The following is a 13,616-nucleotide window of genomic DNA, read 5'->3' on the forward strand; positions in this document are numbered from 1 at the left end:
ATTCTTGAAAGAGGGAGGTTGAGTTCTCCATTATTAAAATTTTGCTGTCTTTGTCTTTTCATAATTCACTCAAGATTTCATCTAGGAATTTGAATGCTATACCAGTAAGTGCATACACATTTAATAATGATATAGCTTCATTATCTATGGTGCCTTTTAATAAGGTATAGTTTTGAGCACCAAGATGGGAGCATGAAAGCAAGAATTTCCAGAAACTCGTACCCCCCCAATTCCAAAAGTTACCAAAATTATAATTCTAGTCAAAATTTAGAGGGGAAGAACCCACAGAAAGACTGTGTGATACAATTTCCCAGTAGAAGACAACTTAGAAATTCTGCTGGAAAGGTCTGTGTCACCAGGACCATTGGTTGGAAAAAGCCTCTGCAAATGCAGACCCAGATTCAGCACAGCACAGCTAGGTTCCTAGATCCCTCAGGATGCTTTGGGCAGTGGCAGAGGGGCTGGTTTCCAGACCTCCTGGCCCAAGGATCACCAGAAATAGCTTTAATGGGTAATGAGAGAACTATGCAGCACCATAATAAGTGCACGTGAGCACCGACCTCAGAGCAGCCCTGTGATGAGTACCTGTAGCAGGAATTGGGAAAGCCAGCCTGCATCTCCAGAGCACACATACAGTAAGGGGGTCAGAGGAGACTGCAGACATCTCTCTGCTCTCCCTAGAGGAGGACTCTGCTTTTTGCCCATGCTCTCCCTAGAGGAGGACTCTGCTTTTTGCCCATACTCAGATTCAGGTTTCATTTTGGGTTCCATACCACCATAGCCAAGCAGGCACTCTCCTTACAGTTGCAGAGGAGAGGTGAAGTCTTGTGGGCATCCACATACCAGAGCACAGCCAAGAGAATGGTCAGAGTCTCTCATAAGATCTTGGAGGAATTAAGGTCAATGTGTGTTGTTCCAAAAAAACCCACAAAAACCTTAGAAGTGTGGTAAATCAGTCATAGACTGAGGAAATGAACAAACAAAAGAAAAAGAAGAATCTGACCATAGAAAATTACTTTTGCCCATGGAAGATTCAGAAGATGATATAATTGAAGCTTCTTCATCCAAAACCTCCAAGAGAAATAGAAAATAGACTTAGGTTATGGAGGAGCTCAAAAAAGTATTTGAAAGGCAATTAAGGGAGGTAGAGGAAAATTGGGAGCAGAAATGAGAGCGAAGCTGTTAGATCATGAAAACCAAACCAACTTGGTGAAAGAAATATAAAAAAAAAAAAAACCTGAAGAAAATAATATGTAAAAACCAGTTTAGGCCAAATGGAAAAAAGTGACACAAAAGGCAAATGAGAAAAAAGCAGTATTGGCCAGCTGGAAAAGAAGATAAAAAAAAGCTCTCTGAAGAAAATAACTCCTTCAAAGCAGAATGGAAATAAAGGAAGCCAAAGATTTGTGAGAAATCAGGAAGAAATAAAATGATTCCCAAAACCCCCAAATTAGAAAAAAAATGTGAAATACTCATTGGAAAAACAACTGACCTCGAAAATAGTTACAGGAGAGATAATTAAAAATTATTGGGCTACCTGAAAGTCACAACCAGGAAAATAACCTTTACTTTATTTTTCAAGAAATATTACAACAAAATTATCCTGAGATCCTAGAAGCAGTGGGTAAAATAGAAATTTAGGGAATTTACAGATGACCCCCTGAAAGAGATCACCCCCACAAAAACAAACAAACAAACAAACAAAAAACTCCAAGGAATATTATATTCAAATTCCAAATTTCCCAAGTCAAAGAGAAACTACTAAAAGCTTTCAACAAACAATTCAACTACCCTGACTCTATAGTCAGTATTACACAAGATCTGGCAGAGTCTACATTAATGGCTCACAGGGCTTCGAATATAATATTCTGGAAGGCAAAAGATCTTGTTTTATAACTGAGGATCAACTTCCCAGCTAAGCTGAACATCCCCTTTAGGGAAAAGATGGACTTTCAATGAAACAGGGGACTTTCACACTTTCCTATTGAACCAACCAGAGCAGAACAGAAAGTTTTATCTCCAAGTACAGGCCTCGGGTGAACCATTTGAGGGGGAGGATGAGAATGACTAATTATGAGGAACTTAATGATGTTGACCTGTTTGTATTCCTACATAAGAAGATACTGATAACTCATATGAACTTTCTCATTTATAAGAGCAGTTAGAAGGAATATATATATATATATATATATATATATATATATAAATATATATGTGTGTGTGTGTGTGTGTGTGTGTGTGTGTGTACAAGACACAAGAAGGAGCTGAATATAATAGTATGATATAGTAAAACATTGGAGTCAATGGGTGATAAACGAAAGTACTGGGAAGAAGAGAAAGGAGAGGACAAAGGAGCTAAACTATTTCACATAAGAGTCAAGAAAAAACTTTTTCAATGGAATGGAATGTGGGAAAATGAGGCAGAATGAGTGAGTCTTCATTATTCTTATAAATAGCTCAGAGAAGAAATAGCATACACAGTTAATAAGATATAGAAATTTTCTTACCCTAGAGAAAAATGAGAATAAAGGGATGGGAAAAGGGGTAAAAGGGGGAAGGAAGGGGGCTGTAGGTGATAGAAGAGAGGGAAGATCGTGGAGAGGGTACTCAGATACAACACACTTTTGAAGAGGGGCAGGGTGAAAGGAGAGAGAGAATAGAATAAATGAGAATGGGAAAGAATAGTGTGGAGGGAAATATAGCTAGTAATGGCAACTGTGGGGAAAATATTGAAGCCACTTCTTTGGTGGCCTTTGATAAAGAAGGCAACTCATCCCAGAGAGAGGGTTTATGTTTACTCTCACAAGATTATTGTAATAACACAAAATAAGTAAACTAAACAAAAGAAGATATAGTTTCTTTTCTTACCTATTTTAATGACATCTATTTTTCTTTTTGCTTTATCTGAGATCCAGATTTCTACCCCTGATTTTTTTTTTACTTAAGCTGAAGTAGAACACGTGTTGCTCTATCTTTTTTCTCCCTTTAACCTGTGTTTATCCCTTTACTCCAAACATGTTTCTTGTAAATTAAGAATTATAATATTCTGGTTTTCAATCCATCCTACTTTCCACTTATATTTTAGGGGAGAGTTCATTCTATTCACAGAGGAAGAAAAAGAAAACAAAACACATGTAAAAGAACTCTTCAAAATCTGATCTTTATAAAAATTATTTCTTATGTATCTCTTTCCCTCAATACTAATTCCTCAAATGGAAAATTACTAATCTGTAAACATGTTTATCAAAATAGATATGCTCAGTACTAACCTGACTGTTCATCACTGGGGAGAGGGATATGGGTAGCATGTGAGGATGGAAATTTTCTAACTTAAAATATTCATGTGCGTATGGATGAAAATGTTTAAAAAGATAGAAAAGTATCATAGAAGACCTTTAAAAAGAATTTAGAAAGCAGAGAGAGGAAAATGGAAAAAAGAAATGAGAATCATGTAGAAAATTTTGAAAAATTCAATAAGACATCTACTCCTTTAAAAGTAAAAATAACCAACTAGAAAAGGAAACACAAAAATTAAGTGAAGAAAATAAAACCCTAAAAATTAGAATTGAGTAAATAAAATCCAATGCATCTTCAAAAATACAAATGATCTGTAAAATATATCCAAGAGTGGTAAACGGAAATGAAAAGGAGAAAGAAAAAACCAAACAACAGTTAGAAAAGACCATCAAATTGTATACATCCCTAAAAGAGAAGATATGAATCTAAGAACTTTTGACAATTATGTTTCTCTTAGGATAAGTAAAAGGTTAAATATGATTAAAGAGACTGGACTTACAGGATATGAGTTTGGTTGGGTCTCTTCAATGGAGAGACTAAACCCACCCAAAACCATATTCTTGAAGTCCAATCTCTTGTTTTCATTTACTTTTTGTATGCATCTCTTGACCTATGTATTTAACATCCTTCTTTCCCTGAGGGTATATGCTGAATTTTGCAGGGTAGTAAATTCTTGTATATAATCTCAGGTCCTTTGTCCTCAGATATATGGTATTTCAGGTCTTTCAGTCCTTTATTTCTGAGTCTGATTGTGTTCCCATTGTATTTAAATTGTTTTCTTTATTTAAGAATTCCAGAGTTTTTATCCTGGGATATCTTTCTGGAGGGGTTCTGTTTATTTTTTCAGGCTATACTGTCTTCTTGTTTTAGCAGATTTGGAAAGTTTTACCTGATAATTTCCTCCATAGTATTTTGGGGAATTTACAGGTTCTTTTTATGATCTAGGCTTTCTGCTAGCCTGCTTATTCATAAATTGCCCCTCCTGGATCTATTTTACAGATCTTTTGTTTTTTTGCTAAAAGGTACTTTAAGTGTTCTTCAATTAGTTCTATTGGTTTGTATTTGTTAAATTCTAACTTTTATTGTTTTGTGTTTCCTTTTCTAGTTGGTTATTTTTACTATTAAAGGATGTCTTTGATCAATTTTTCAAAATTTTCCTACATGATCCTCATTTGTATTTTCCATTTTTCTTTTTCCTCTCTGCTTTCTAAATCCTTTTAAGCCCTTCTATAATTTATTCTATGTTTTAAAAAAAATTCATCCATATGTACATGTATATTTTTTAAGTTACAAAATTTCTTTCCATCTTCCCTTCACAATCCCATCACCTCAGTGGCAAACAGTCAGGTTAACATTGAACATATATGTTTTGATAAACATGTTTACAGTTTAACTATTTTTCATTATGAGGAAATGGGGTTAAGGGAAAGAGATACACAAGAGATAATTTTTATAAAATATTTATGAGATTCTGAAGGGGGTTTTCTTCCTCTGGATGGGGATAACATAGTCCATAGCTAGTCTAATACTGTTGTCCTAGCTCTCTGAACTGCTGAGAGGAGTTGCTTCCATCAAGGTTGTTCATCTAAGAATGTTGTTCTTTCTTCTATGATTTTTTTTTTGTATTTGAGTCGAATTCAGACTTTCCCTGTGAGTATTTTTTTACGGATTTCTTGTTCCAACATGGCATTGTTATTATCTTTTATCTGCCAAGTGGTTTTCTATAGTGAACACTTTTAGCCTTTTGCTCATCTATATTAGTTTTAGTTCTGCTTCTGGGGTATAGGGAATATAGATCCAAGAGTTTTATCCTGGGGCTGGAGTTTAATCCCTGACTTGTCATTGGCCAAAATGTTGCCGGTGTAGTCCAGACCTTGTCTTTGCAGAGATTTATTTCCTCCTTTATGCCCAAGTTCTATGTATGTAATGGTTTGGTTCCATCCTTGTCCTGACTTTTGCCCAGGTATTTGCAGGATTCAGATTTTGTATAATATTGGGACCCTCCCTGCTGGCTTGCTAGCAAGCTGTCAGAACCTATGTTGTTGAGCTGTCAAGATTGGGACTTTACTATGGCTTAAAGCCTCCTGTTGGCTTTCTAACTTTCCACCTCTCTTGGCTTTACTTTCCCTTTTAACCCAAAGAGACAAACCTTCGCTGAAGGTCCTCCACAGTGTCTACCATTGAAAAATTCTCTGACTTTTCTTTTTTTCTTGGTGGGATCTGCGGTTTTAATGTCAGTTCATTTATATTTGGTAGAGAAAAGCTCCAGTGACATGATAGCTCCATGCTGTCAACTTGGTTCCTCTCTGGGGAAGTACTCTAAGGTCTTAAAGTATTGGTATGATGTATTTGTCCTGGTAGATAGAATATCCCCCATCCACAGTCATAATTATTAGTATTAGATATAATAATAATTATGAAAATCATTGCATTATGATCTAAGGACAAAAGATGACATGCATAAATGGAGAGAGAGACAGAGACAGAGACAGAGAGAGAGAGAGAGAGAGAGAGAGAGAGAGAGAGAGAGGAGAGAGGCATTTTGAGTAGAATATTAGAAATTGAGAATTCAGAATAAATTCTTATAGAAGGTGGTATTAAATGTGAATCTCAAAGGAAGGTAAGGCTCATATGAGGGAAAGTTCATGATATAGCTCATTTCAGTGATGAAATACAGACAGGGTAAATATATAGATTAAAGATTCAAGCTCAAAGAATGATCATTTGACCATATACAATTAATATGCCTTATTTAGATATTTTCCTTTAAGCAACATTACCTGGAATCATCCACAGGTCATCTTAAAAATCACTGCAAAACTAACATATAAATTTTATAATTATTTCAGAACAAATTTGAAATTTGTGCTCCAATAATGTCACCTGAATCAAGTTTGTGAAGGTGGGAAGAAAGTTGTAAAAGTAATAATAGGGAGTCACAGGAGATTTTTGAGAGGCAAAGAATAATGATTAGATCTATGATTTAGTGAATATAGTTAGGTAGATCTGAGGAAGATGAATTGAGGAGGAAGATGAGAAAGACAATATGTAGATAACCAACATGAAATTACAATACCTGTGATTGTCTGATATGAGAAATTATGGAAAAAGAATAGACAGAATTTTGCTACTGATTTTTAAATTTGAGGAAGAAACTGAGCAAGAAGATGCAAATTGAGGATTACTAGGGTTTAAAGAATCATCAGGACACATGGTGAATTTACAACTAGACTCTTCAATTACTAAGTAATCGTGATTACTATACTTTTATTCTCAAACACTCAATTTTCTCATCTTAAAAACAGGAATAACTATCATTGAAGCACCTACTTTCCAAATTACTATAAGGAATTAATTTGGGGAATGTGAGTCATTATTTAAGAAGGAAAATTTTCTATAACCGTATCACAGAAAATGTTTATAAGAACTGGTGATGCTCTGTCTTTGTTGTTGTACCATATGGAATTTCCAATATAGATAGACATTTCTAATCTTAGAGGTTTCTCTTTAGCTATTCTATATCCCCTTCACTTCTGCCCCTGCCCATTCAAATATTTTATGTGGAAAAGTAGTTTCCAGGACTATGAAGGAAAATAATCTTAAAAATAATGTTGTAGTTCCTTTATAAAGTAGATGAACATAGCTAAACAAATGTTAAATGAAGATCCGGGCTTCAATATATCCGTGGAACAAATAAACAAACCAACAAATCCATTAAGAACATCTTTGAGAATAACCCAAGCAAATTATTACCAAATGAGGAAAAGACAGATGAAACTGATACACTTTTGAACTATACTTGTTTCTGTCTAATTCCATTCATTATATGAAGTTGCTTGAAATGTTTTTTAAAAAGTCATGTTTAATATTAGCTTGTTAAATATTGTCATAAATATTTTAGAGTTTGGTTATTACTTTCTTCAGATCTATAACCCTGCTTTAATAACCTACATATATTCACATCCACTTAGCAAATGCATTACACTGTATCATTAAGCTACACAATGAGTCTAATTACTTTTCTTCATACTGATTTCCTCATCTTCTTAATCCTATGTCATCAGAAAAGGAGCATTGCCTTAATATCAAACAATTTGAAAACCTATTGACATTTCAGGAACAGTGGGGCCAGGTAAAGACCTCATCTTTTCCTCCAGATTTCTTCATTATTTACTCTCTATCTTAGGACAATTTGGGGGGTTTCTTGTGAAACTAGATCAATGCAGTTTGGATCTGTAAAATGCTCAGCTAATTCTTATAAAGAATAGACTAAGGGGTTAAGAATTGGCTGGGACCACAAATAAATGCATAGCCTAATGAGATTGTGAATTGAATTTCTTAATCCATAATTGGACATATTATAGATGGAAGCGCACCAATTTGGGAATTAGAGGAAATGTATTTGATCTTCTACCTACTTAATAATTCTCATCTCTATCCCTTTGTCTCTATTCACAAAACCTCCCTAACCCTCATTACCTTTTGCCTGAGAAATTGCAGTAATTTTCTAATTGTTTCCCTCACTTCAGCTTCTGCACCCCTTTTATCTACCCTTCTTGCAATTTTCACATTAATATGCCTTAGCTCATATCAGATCATGTGGTCTTTCCATTGAAAATATATTATTGTTTTCTTTTTTGCTTCTAGGGTAATGTAAAATATTCTCCTAAACCTTTCCTTATACCATTTATTACTATTGATTTCTGTATTGATCAACTCTAAAGAATTTTATACATATTTTGTGTGTACATTGTCTGCTTGCTATTTCCATCATTAGACTACATTTTTTCTTTGTATCTTCTGTTCTTAGTGCAAATTCTGAAATATAATAATCACTTAATGAGTTTGACTGACTGATCAGCCTAACAGTTAAATCACCCAAACTCTGACTCTCATATATCTTTATATTTTACTTTTTATTGTTCTTCTTTTCACAATATCCATGCTAGTCACACAGATCTGCTAACTTTTCTCTATAGGAAACATGTGGTAAGTATACAGGAAGGAAAAAAAGAAAGGGAGAAAGGAGGCAAGAAAGAAGCAATCAAAAAAGAAAAGAAGGGAAGGAGGAAGGTTAATGAACATTTATTAAACACATGTGTTAAGCATTTTACAAGCAAAATACAAAAATACATACATAATATGTGTGTGTGTGTGTGTGTGTGTGTAAACTCTTTTCATTTTCACAAAACCCCTGGGAGATGTATACAAGCATCTATATAAGAATCTCTCTATATATAGATTTATATAAATATAAATGTGTGTGTCTGTATGTATATGCATGTATATGTGTTTATGTATGTATATATGCATAAAATTGTAATCCAAATTTTTGTTTGAGAAACTTTGAAGCATGCCAGATTTGAGTGACTTGACTAGGGTCACAAAATTAGCCAAAATCAGCCAATTATTCAATAAATGAATGAATAGATGAATGAGCATATATATTTAAGTGATATATATATATAGATATATGTAAATATAGATAAATGAAGAAAAGAAGGGAGGAAAGCAGGAAGGAAGGAAGGAGGGAAGGAAGGAAGGAAGGAAGGAAGGAAGGAAGGAAGGAAGGAAGGAAGGAAGGAAGGAAGGAGGGAAGAAAGGACTAAAGAGAAATTGTTAAATGTATCAAGCAATTTTTACCTATGAGGTTATTCCTATTAATTTACCCATTTAACAGATGAAATCACACAGAGACAAAGGTGATGTTTTTTTGCCCATAATTCTACACTTTGTAAAGTGTACAATTTTGAATTTGAACTCAGGTCTTCCTAACTTCAGTATCAGAGCTCTATCAACCACACAAGTTAGCAACTTGTACTGTAGAAAAAAAAGGGGGTTGTACTAGAATAAATACAAATTTATTGAAAATATTATTTTTAATTTTTATTCATGAAATTCAATGAGAGAGTTTGGAACTTAAAATTCCAGAATCAATTGGGATCTTTAGAGAGTCACTATAAAAGTTCCACCTTATAGAGGACCTGAAGAAAGGAAAATAGAGTAGATCCTGACTTTGTTATTTTCTAGGTAAATTGATTATTCATAGTTATTTAAATTGTTTCTACGTATGTTGTTTCTTCATAAGTTCCCTTTTCTATAAAATAGAGATAAGCATGGATTTTACATGGTTTCTTTTAAAAAAGTACTTCCCAAGTTCTAAACTATTTAATAATAGCTCACAGATATAATTTCTCTTACACACAATTTTATCACTGAGCCAAAAAGTGACAAAGGTGTCCTAACACCATCTTCACCAAAATGTGTTTGCTTCCTTATGATCTCTGGCAACTTCAATTGACCCCAATACAAGAATTTTATTACTTACATTGAAATACTAATCCCAAAAATTAGTTTGGGGTACTAAAGGAAAAGCAAAGCCAACTTCTCAGAATGAAGCAATTGGTGATAGAATATAAAGTCATGACCCTGGGCTTGAGTTCTGGTAAGTTACCCTGCGAGTTAAGCAAGTCATTTCCCCTACCTAGGCTTCTGCTTCATTAATTATAAATAAAATAAAATATAAAGAAATAGATGAGAATAAAATTTTTTAACTTGGGTTCTGTGAAAATGGATAAGAAAAAAAATCTTATGTTTATTTTCGTTAATTGATCATTTCTTTCATTTACTAATGTGAGAAGAAAGCCATAATAGTATTAGCAGACTTTTATCAATAAAAATAAGAGATATTTCATAACATGATAAAGAAATCTTGTTATGTTATTTATGCTTATCACTTTGTCTTCCCACTGGCCCTGAATGACTCACTGAATGACTCACTGAAATTCAACTTATGTACCAGTCAAAACGTTCTCCTATGATAACCTTGTTTTTCTTTGAGAACAAAAGATGAACAGCAGAGAATGCTGTAGTACTTAAGCCTGCTACTGTCATTATGCCATAATTAAAATTGTATATTTCAATACAATTATCAATAAAATATTTCAATACAATTATTTTCTTTTGTAATACTTAAAGTGTCTGTAGTTTGCTCCTTGATAACAAAGGGTATCTTGATGCAAAGTAGAGATTAAGTAGACACCAATTAGGTTTTGTTTGTTTTCTTATTTTTTTTAAATTTATTTTCCAACTACATATATATATATATAGTTCTCAGAAATCATTTTTGCATGGTTTCACTTTTTTCTTCCTTCTCTCCTCCCTTTTGTAGAGGGCATGTATAAACATGTAAAATATATTTCCACATTAATCATGTCATAAAAGAAGAATAAGAACAAAAAGAATGAGAGAAAACAGTATAAAACATAAAGGAACTTTTTAAAAACTTCTATTTATTTAAGACAATAGGGTTAAGTGGCTTGCCCAAGGTCACACAGCTAGGCAATTATTAAGTGTCTGAGGCCATATTTGAACTTGGGTCCTCCTGACTCTGGGGCCAGTGCTCTATCCACTGTGCCACCCTAGGACCCATATAAAGCAACTTTTCAAAATTGGAAAGAGCAAGTTTTTATCTGCATTCAGACTCCATACGTCCTTCTGGAGATGCGGTTAGGATTTTCTTTGATTATTCTACTTAGAAGAGCAAGTTATCATAGTTGATCATCACATAATGTTGCTTTCAATTTTCTCCATGTTCTTTTGGTTCTGTTCAGATTAAAGGATTTCTATCATATACATCCTCCCCCTTATATCCATTAGATCATGGAGAATATATCTTTGGCATTTTATACTTTTATTTGCACAAGTATTTCTAGTACAAATTCTCTGTTTAAATTCTACCTAAATTAAGAGGTGTCTGAGGCAAGATTTGACATCACTAAGCTGGTTATTCCTGAATCTAGTACACTCTATCCACAATACAAACCAGCTGTCCAAAATGAAAATAATATTATGGCTAGATATATATAGAGAGAGAGAGAGATAGACAGATAGCTAGAGTACATATGTATTCCTAGTTCCAAAAGCTTTGTAAGGCTCTGTTAATGAGAGAATGTAATTGCTTTGTAATCATTTAACTTTATGTACATATGGGCTATTGCTATTATTTCCTCCCTATGTCTTCACCTGTTTAGCCAGTGTCACTATAGGACCTGGGAATATAGTTTGGAATGTCATTTTTTGAAATCAGACACTAAAGTCTGCTTTAACAGCAACTTTGTATTTAAAATATGACTAAAAGGAAATTATAGCACTTAATATAATATTTTCCTCAGTTGAAGAAAGGGAACAATACCAAATTATTCCTCCCTTAGAATGCCTACTGGTAAAGGAGAAGGTAGTAGGGAAGGGAACAAGGAATGTTTCTTCACAGCAAGAACTCCATAGAAATGTAAACTTCTATTATTTTCTTAATTTTAAAATGAGTATAATTTCTGTTTATTCAAATCTGTAATTCTATGATGCTGATCTTGAACTAAGTCAATTGCTTAGTGAAGGCATGTTTGTAGATACAAGATGGTTCTCATTCTCCTAAATAACAGGTTTGCTATTTTTCTTTCCTTGTCTGGAGTTTGTAGTCCTGCTGAATATCTGAAATTCAAAGGTGAAGAGCCATTTATTTACATTATGTCCAATTTGTCCAATGCAATTCTGACAGCTATAGAAAGACTATTGGATCCCTAGAGATGTTAAAGCAAAATAAAGCCAAAGCAAAGACAAACACAAACAAAAACTCTCTCACAAAGACAAGTTTAATGTGAAAAATCTGCCCTTGGTTTTGTTGATGACTACTATTTTCTATTTCTATGTCTCACAAAGAAATGTACTTTTCTGATCTGACACTTTGAGAGCAAAAGTTAGTATCAAGGCAGCAATGACTAAGAGAAACCTGACAAGCTGAGGGGTACTTAGGACAGCAAGGAGAACTTTCAAAGAATTATGGACTCTCAACATTAAAAGGGACCTCAGGGTCCATCATGTCAACCCATAAACTTGAAGAACAACATGATGTAATGGAAGCAGACCTGAACTGGTAGTCAGGAGACTTTCCACCTCCTCCATTTACTACCTTTCTAATATTGTATAAATCCCTTTACCTCTCTAAGGCTTTGATTCTTCAAATTGCAAAACTAAAATAATGATGTGTGTGTGCCACCTTTTACAAAGGATTATTATAAGAGGAAAAACTAAATTGCTATGAACAAATGAATTTACTTATATCTTTTTAAAATAACTATTCAGTACATAATTAAAGAACTCCAGTGATCAAACACATATGTCTTGATATTATACCCTTTTCTTCTCAGAGAAATAATTTATTTCTTTAAAAATATTTTTATTTATTTCATTAGACATTTCCCAAAACATAAAAATTTAACAATGCTTTTTAAAAAATATTTGAATTCCTAAGTATCTCCAACACACATGCCTTTGCCCCACTCCTTCAGAAGGTAAGACATTTAATTTCAATTACATGTAATCATGCAAAAATATTTCTGCATTTGACATGTTGCAAAAATAATAAAAATTAAAAAGGGTTTTTTAAGTTTGCTTCAATCTATATTCAGAGTTCATCAGTTCTAACTCTGGAGGCAGATAGGATTTTTCATCTTGAATATTTGTCTTGATCAGAGTGGCTAAGTCATTCATAGCTGATTATGTCTTATAATATTGCTGATATTATATAATTTTTTCTTCTGGTTCCACTCATTTTACTTTGCATGAGTTCATAGAAGAAGTTATCCCAGTGTTTTTTTGAAAGCATCCTACACATCATTTCTTATAGCACAGTAGAATTCCATCACAACATATATTACAAATAGTTTAGTCACTTTCCAAATGATGAACATCTCAATTTTTAATATTTTGTCACCACAAAAAGTTGCTATACGCATTTTTATGCAAATAAGCACCTGTCTCTTTTCTTTGCAATATAGACTAAGTAATGGTATTGTAAGGTTGATGGTATGCACAGTTTAATAGACATTCTTCTATGGAAGATCGTCACCAGTTCATAATTCAATTGCTAATGTATTAGAGTTCCAATTTTTTCAAATCTTTCATCGTCATTTTTCTTTTCTGTCATACAAGTTATTATTATAAAGGTAAGGTGGTATCTTACAATTTATTTAAATTTATCTAGTAAGTAATGATTTGGACTATTTTTATGTAACTACTGATAGCTTTGATTTCTTCTGAAAACTACCTGCTCATAGCCTCGACCATTTATCACGAATGTTTCTTATAGTAATAAGTTCGATACAGTTCATTATATATTTGAGAAATTTGGTCTCAATGAGTTTGTTTTTTTCTATTTCTATTTATTTATTTATTGATTTTCATCCATATACACACATGTACTTTTTAAGTTACAAAATTTTCTTTCACCCTCCCTTCTTATCACCCTCCCCTCAATGGTG

The sequence above is a fragment of the Macrotis lagotis genome, chromosome 1 (assembly GCF_037893015.1).
Source record: "Macrotis lagotis isolate mMagLag1 chromosome 1, bilby.v1.9.chrom.fasta, whole genome shotgun sequence".
Lineage (NCBI taxonomy): Eukaryota > Metazoa > Chordata > Mammalia > Peramelemorphia > Peramelidae > Macrotis > Macrotis lagotis.